We start from the raw sequence: 7,895 nt of genomic DNA, 5'->3' as shown, positions 1-7,895 counted from the left end.
AGGCCCCGCCCTCACCGCCCCCACCGTCCTCTCACCAGCACCAATATCAGGCCCCGCCCTCACCGCCCTCACCGCCCCCACCGCCCTCGGAGGGCGGTGGGGGCGTTTTTAACATGGTCCTTATGAGGGATGCCCTCCCTTATCAACCCTAACCCAAATGAATGGGTTCGGGTCTTTTCACCAGCACCAGCATAATCACCAGCACCAGCATAATCACCAGCACCAATATCAGGACCCGCCCTCACCGCCCCCACCGCCCTCTCACCAGCACCAATATCAGGCCCCGCCCTCACCGCCCTCACCGCCCCCACCACCCTTTTAACATGGTCCTTATGAGGGATGCCCTCCCTTATCAACCCTAACCCAAATGAATGGGTTCGGGTCTTTTCACCAGCACCAGCATAATCACCAGCACCAGCATAATCACCAGCACCAATATCAGGCCCCGCCCTCACCGCCCCCACCGCCCTCTCACCAGCACCAATATCAGGCCCCGCCCTCACCGCCCTCACCGCCCCCACCGCCCTCGGAGGGCGGTGGGGGCGTTTTTAACATGGTCCTTATGAGGGATGCCCTCCCTTATCAACCCTAAACCAAATGAATGGGTTCGGGTCTTTTCACCAGCACCAGCATAATCACCAGCACCAGCATAATCACCAGCACCAATATCAGGCCCCGCCCTCACCGCCCCCACCGCCCTCTCACCAGCACCAATATCAGGCCCCGCCCTCACCGCCCTCACCGCCCCCACCGCCCTCGGAGGGCGGTGGGGGCGTTTTTAACATGGTCCTTATGAGGGATGCCCTCCCTTATCAACCCTAAACCAAATGAATGGGTTCGGGTCTTTTCACCAGCACCAGCATAATCACCAGCACCAGCATAATCACCAGCACCAATATCAGGCCCCGCCCTCACCGCCCCCACCGCCCTCTCACCAGCACCAATATCAGGCCCCGCCCTCACCGCCCTCACCGCCCCCACCGCCCTCGGAGGGCGGTGGGGGCGTTTTTAACATGGTCCTTATGAGGGATGCCCTCCCTTATCAACCCTAACCCAAATGAATGGGTTCGGGTCTTTTCACCAGCACCAGCATAATCACCAGCACCAGCATAATCACCAGCACCAATATCAGGCCCCGCCCTCACCGCCCCCACCGCCCTCTCACCAGCACCAATATCAGGCCCCGCCCTCACCGCCCTCACCGCCCCCACCGCCCTCGGAGGGCGGTGGGGGCGTTTTTAACATGGTCCTTATGAGGGATGCCCTCCCTTATCAACCCTAACCCAAATGAATGGGTTCGGGTCTTTTTTAATTTTATGGTGTTTTGTGTTTTTAATGTTGTGTTTTATGTTTTTAATGTTTGATAAATAATTATGTTTTTAATGTTTGATAAATAATTATGTTTTTAATGTTTGATAAATAAAATACCGTTTTAAACCTCTAGACTTTGAGGTTGAACTTGGAATTATTTTAGCTATAGTGATGTCTCACCTTGGACGTGTGAATGGTTATACATCGCCATTTAGACGCACCGGTACTTCGATCATTGACTTCCATTGTTCGGAGTGCAGGGTTTTTTATTTTATTTTTTTAAACCCCGCCACTTCGACGGCCAGACACCACTATTTAGATTATAAAGAAGACCCACCATTTCGAATATTAATATATTATTAGGTATTATTATATAATTATTTTTAAATTATTATTAATATTATTTTTATAATGTATTATTTATTTTGGTCCCTGAGTCCCGATGAGACTATAGACGAATCCGTAGCGCCTATATTTATTTTATTATAATGTCAAAAATATGTAATCTAATTATTAATATAATTCCTGAATGAATGAACTTTGTAAAGTGTCTCGTAGGGTCGGGATGACATCTTGCTACAGTCATTAATTACCCCAACCAACATCGAAGCACCTGTGTGCATTAATCCTCCTTAGTTTACATCTGTCTTGTAAACTTTCTCTTGTTTGCTCACATGACATGTATATAAATATCAAGCATGTTTGATAATTATCGGGGAAGTCCCAATGCATTATGCAAGCTGATTGGGAGGTGTAAGATTAGATCTGTGATTGTTTGTTCTTTATTTGGATCCCCATTAGCTTCCACAACGTTATCACACTACAGAATGTATGGACAACGGGTTGACCAGTCACCCGTTGCCACTAGTCTTCCTGGATTGTGCGGCCATATATTGCACTTGTCAGGAGTGTTTCCAACCTATAATCTGTTTATCCTGTCATGTGGGCCCAATTTTACCCTCTCACCTACCCAGCCAATGTTACGGCTTTGCAATGTCACAAAAGGAAAAATATAAAGTATTTGGAACCGGCTTTGCAATGTCACAAAAGGAAAAATAGCCACACTTTTTTCTACACCTCTCCGGCTTATCTGAGAGTGTGGTGTTGTAGGGGAGGTGTCCCCGCACGCGTGCGTATGTCAGAAGTGTTGCAAAACAGGATCAGAAACTGTGCTAAGTGCACATTTAATGGGGATCAATAGCCAGTTTAAATCAGGAACAACCTAGCACTGTGATCTAGTTTAAGCCATTTAAAAAGACATACATCATAAATATATTTTTTAAATACATTTGTGTCTTTAAAAATAAAATTGGCACTTAGAAGCTTTCTAGTATGCGCCATTTAAAAGACATACAACATAAATGTATTTTTAAAATAGATTTATGTCTTTTAAAAAACATTACACATTTTTTATCTTATTTTGAAGGCAACCGGAAACCTTATTGTTGCTAGCTCAAAAACCAGATGTCCTATTGTTGTTTACGGAACGGAGCTCATTAAATGCAGATTGTATCATGACTTCCACCTGCGCGCTAAAGGCACATAGCCACATAGACATATAAAGGTAGACGCCTCCTCTGGCTCTGAAGCGTCGGCATCTCGGACGCACTTCCGCTTCCTCTATGCTTCCGGGGGGGAGCCAAGGAAATTAGAAAACAAGGAAGGGACAGCCGCGAACGGGCCTTTTGCGTGTTGTTGAAGGCAAGGGGGGGCGGGGCCGGGGGGGCTGGGGGGGCGGGGCCGGGGGGGCTGGGAGGCCACGCCCCTTCCGGTCATGGCGGCTTCTTAGCCGAGTTGCCTCGCTCCAAACAAACAATGTATCGCGACGGAGAAACACGTATTTTGGTACTTTTTTCTGTCAACGGGCGGAGAAAACAAACGAACGGTAAGAAACTCCAACTCAACTCTTTAACTCAAGGCGTTAATGTGTACAGCCGAACGTTTGTATGAGTTGTCTCTTTCTCTTCACAGCATGTCAGAGCGTGCAACAAGTTGTGGTGATGAGAACTGTGGTGATCTTTCTGCTTATCCTGTCTTAAAGGTCAGTCATAACACTGCTGTAGTTATTCAACTTACTCAAATTATTGTTTGCTATTTGCTGTTGTTTGCTTATGTTACTTATCATAACACAAGTTAGCTTCAATATCGCTTCCATTTGTATTTCATAGACCTGGCTTCCCCCTGGGTATGACTATCATTTGAGGAGCAAACGTCAGACATGGACCACAGCGCATTTTGTGCTACTTTGCGACTTCCATTTAATACTGAACTCATTAATCAGTGGGTTCTGGAGACAAAGGAGACCGCCGTCACATGGAGGGTCTTAGGCCACGCACTCGCGACTGGCACAAAACATATCCTTAGGGTAATGAACCATAACTACTCTTTTTTTCCCCCACATCTACACATGTCTCTGCCAAAAAAGAGCCAACTGCTCTTTTTTTCCCCATCTACACATCTCTCTGCCGAAAAATAGCCAATCTACAAGCTGACAGCACATAGCGTCAGCTTGTAGAAAAAATATAATGTTGCTTAACATACATATCTGTACATGCATATTTTCAGAGGAATTACAAATGTCAGCACAATGTACGTGAGCAATCAGCTACAGCAGGCAACAGAAGGACATCAAAAAACATTACAGTAACAGTAACATTTTTAATTTATGATGATGAATAAGTGTTGTCATTTGAATGCAATTATTCCACATATTGTTGCTCACATATCTTTGTGCTGCTTGTCTCAGGGCTAAGGTGGACCCACATTTGCCACAGTATCCTACTGTGGTGATTCTCCAAAATGTCCACAACCACAATATACATTCGGCTGCAGCTCTGCAACACAGAGACGTGGGAAGCAAAGTATATTGGCTACACTAAACCGCTTGGTAAGTGTAGTTATAGTGTGATTGGAGAGCGTGGCATTGGAAAAGAAGGGAAACAACGGAAAAGAAGGGAATATGAACAATAATAACAATAATTCACCCTATGGGTGGGTGGTAGCATTGTAATAACAGGAGTACTGTTGTGTCCACCATCTGCAGACTTTAATCAACCTCTTCAACCAAGCCACCATGAACACTCCACCCCGCTCGAGTCTGCTCCAAGTGCAGGTACTCCGCTTGCGTCCACTCCTGACCACCCTGTGCTGCATGATGAAGAGGGTAAGAATAATAAACTAGCTGTATATACAAATACTTCATTATAGAACATTATTTTGTGTACATTTAATTCTAAGCAAAGTTGTACCTGTTTTAACAGACGCACCAGACCGTTGCATCCTCATGGACCTCCTGAGCAACGCCATCACCACCATGCACATCACCTTAAAAAATAATGCCACGCTCTCCAATCACACTATAACTACACTTACCAAGCGGTTTACAGCTGTAAGTAACCCATTAATGGAGAACTCTGCCATTCTCTCCATTTGTGGGTACACCTCAAGCACGACCGTAAGAGCAAGGGCAATCCGACGAGCAGCGACGCGATCAGGCAAAATGATTAAATGTCAGCCAGGAACGCCTAACCGCCGAAAAGACCCATCCAGGTCCAAGAGGCGTCTGCCGGGCGGTGGGTCAATGCCACAAAGTAGTGGTATTGACGCACTACTATCACTTGATCACTCTTATGGCATGAGCACACTTAGGTTGGCACACCACAGACTAGCTGATTCTGTGGAGAGCAATTGCTCCCATCCAAAGAAGTGAGCACTTTTAAAACAAAAACATGTGTGTATATATCTGTTTGCAGTGATGTATTTCAGCACTTTTAAAACAAAAACATGTGTATATATCTGTTTGCAGTGATGTATTTTGTACAAGTTTGATACTTTTGTGTGATTGTTGCATGTTTGCACTAACTTTTAACTTGCATGTGTGCTATTTGTATGTACAGTTTTTATATGCTAAAAAGCTAAATTAAGTTTGCACTTGCATGTATGCAACATTTGTTGCAATTGTCCCAAAAGTGTTATTAAGTATAGGGGAAATGCTGCTAATTCTCCCAAAAGTGTTATTAAGTCTAGGAGAAATGCTGCTAATTGTCCCAACAGTGACTGCAAAAGATTGCTGTGGAGAGCAATTGCTCCCATCCAAAGAAGTGAGCACTTTTAAAACAAAAAACGTGTGTGTATATATCTGTTTGCAGTGATGTATTTGAGCACTTTTAAAACAAAAACATGTGTGTATATATCTGTTTGCAGTGATGTATTTTGTACAAGTTTGATACTTTTGTGTGATTCTTGCACTAACTTAACTTGCGAAGAAATGCTGCTAATTGTCCCAAAAGTGACTGCAAAAGATTGCTGCTTGTTTGAAAATAAAGCACCTTTGGAATTGAAGCACAATGACAAATATTCTCTGCCTTTCTAATTAAATATCAACACTTTGCTATGTGGACCATCAACCCAAAATAGACCTTTGTTGACCCCCGGAGGAGAATTCACGTCATGGCATCAGGCCACAGGTTCACAAATTGGTGAGTTCAAGAAGCAGGTTTTGGGGATTATTTTTTATTTTATATGAATTTCAATTGTAATAAAGGTGCTGTGCAAAAGTAGCTTTGTAGTGTTTTGAACTTGTAGATCAGCTGAAAATAGATAATCTTATCTCAGTTAATTTGTCCAATTAACTTACTTGGACCTCCAGTTGCAGTTTGTTCTGCTTATGAAAGTGCAGGAGTAATTCTAGGAGGAGCAATGTTCTCACTAAATAAGTGTAGAGGAATATCTTGTGGATTTTCAATGTTACTATGCATCCCTGAAATGTATAGCTTTATAAAGATTTGTAAGGAAATGTAAATATGGCAACTCATTTAGATGTAGGTTTATGGTTTCCCATGGACTATAGCCGTTTCCATTTCTCTTCTTTCATAACAGATACATGTGCCAGATAATCCCCACACCAAGAGAGTAAAAAAAGGAAAAAACGTCAGTCAGACTTCCACTGTAGCCTTTTCATAAATGATATTTGAAAGTTTATAATATTTAGAGAAATACTATAATAATTGTGAATTAGCAAACTGGACATTTAGACTCAATGTTTTCTTTATTTAGAGAAATTAAAAATGTAAAATACAAAAGTAGTCGTAGTAATAGTGAATTAGCAAACTGGACATTTAGACTCAATGTTTCCTTGATCCTCATCTTGCGCTAATGCACGCAACTGTTTCTCATAAGCGTGCATCCGTTGTCCGTCAACCACACAGCCATCTGTGCCGCGATGCGTCTGTGCCTGTCTGCCCCTCGCTTGGTGTGGGCGGGGCTATCCGTCGAGGATGTGACCTAGTAACTAGAGGCGTCACCAGCCCCGCCCCCCCCGGCCCCTTGCCTTCAACAACACGCAAAAGGCCCGTTCGCGTCATACCATGACAGTCATGGAACTGATTGTTGCTGTTTTTAGATTTTTTTGACATTTACAACTCACATTAACGTTCAGCTTTCAAATATAAAATGCTGACCCCTTAGCCACGGATGTAACAAGTTGATCCGGACCGCAATAAGTACCTGTATCTCCCGTATTGTTCAATAAAAAGCATTTTAATCCGATCGGCGGCCATTTTCTGGTATTTTTTTGCAATGTATCAGAGTGCAATACACCTCCCAACCAGTAGTGTTGCATTGTTGAAAGCATCAGAGAAAATGGCCGGTGATCAGATTAAAAAGCTTTTATTGAACAATACGGAATATACAGGTACTTAGACCTTTGCCGGCTCAACTTGTTACATCCGTGGCATGGGGGTCAGCACTTTATATTTGAAATATGAACATTTATGTACATGTGAATTGTAAATGTAAAAAAAACAAATACCAGAAACAAACGGTTCCATGACGCCTGTGACAGACGAGCGTCGTGTGAACTATGGCTAGGATAATGATACGCTACTATAATGTACGTCTGACTGTTTAATCTTTTATTTTAGTTTTAGTATGACCCTTGCATGAAAGCAATGTCTTTTAATTTATTTTTAAATATATTTTTTAAATAGCTGACAACAATAGATGGGAACTAAATAACAGCAACACTAATACACACCGGAGAGGCAGCCACTATGGAGAGAAGATGAGTCCCGCGGGTGCTCGGTGATTAATATTAATGCGAGAATGAATATTATAATAAAAAAATACCGATTTTGGTTTGAAAAATATGAATCGTTCAGACCTAGCCATGGTTCACATGACGCTTGTCTGTCACGAGCGTCATGGAGAAATGTATACCTGGTTTTGGCACGTTCTCCATTTACAACTTGTACATCTACATAAATGTTCAGATTTCAAATCCAAAGTGCTGACACATGTCATCGCAAGTCTTTAAAGGATGTTTTTTTAAGATTTGCCAAAATGAATTCTGTGTCATAGCCTGTTTTTATTTTCCAGCGATGTCTAAAAATAAAACTAAGCAGGCCATAACGGTTCCAGTTGCCTTGCATGATGAAGGTAAGAGAAAGTGAGAGCTAACCACCTTATTTGCTATTGTTTGAACACGTGTGCTATGGTTATGACCAGCGCCATTGAGATAGAAGGAGTTTGTCATCTTGTGTTCACTGCAATAGCTTATCATATAAAGAAAGAATAGGCTAATCATA

General features: G+C 42.9%; 1 long non-coding RNA gene across 1 annotated transcript; it reads left to right on the top strand.

The window, feature by feature from the left end:
• Window positions 1–3,087: 3,087 nt before the first annotated feature.
• On the top strand, window positions 3,088–4,921 carry LOC308101164. The gene is made up of 4 exons (XR_013934495.1): window positions 3,088–3,196; window positions 3,283–3,352; window positions 4,355–4,474; window positions 4,572–4,921. It is a non-coding gene; the product is annotated as an uncharacterized lncRNA (long non-coding RNA).
• Window positions 4,922–7,895: the final 2,974 nt, after the last annotated feature.

This window comes from Gymnoscopelus braueri (genome assembly GCF_963280865.1).
Source record: "Gymnoscopelus braueri genome assembly, chromosome: 2".
Classification (NCBI taxonomy): Eukaryota; Metazoa; Chordata; class Actinopteri; order Myctophiformes; family Myctophidae; genus Gymnoscopelus; species Gymnoscopelus braueri.
The sequence above is the reverse complement of the archived record's forward strand: the minus strand, read 5'-3'. Positions and strand labels throughout refer to the sequence as shown.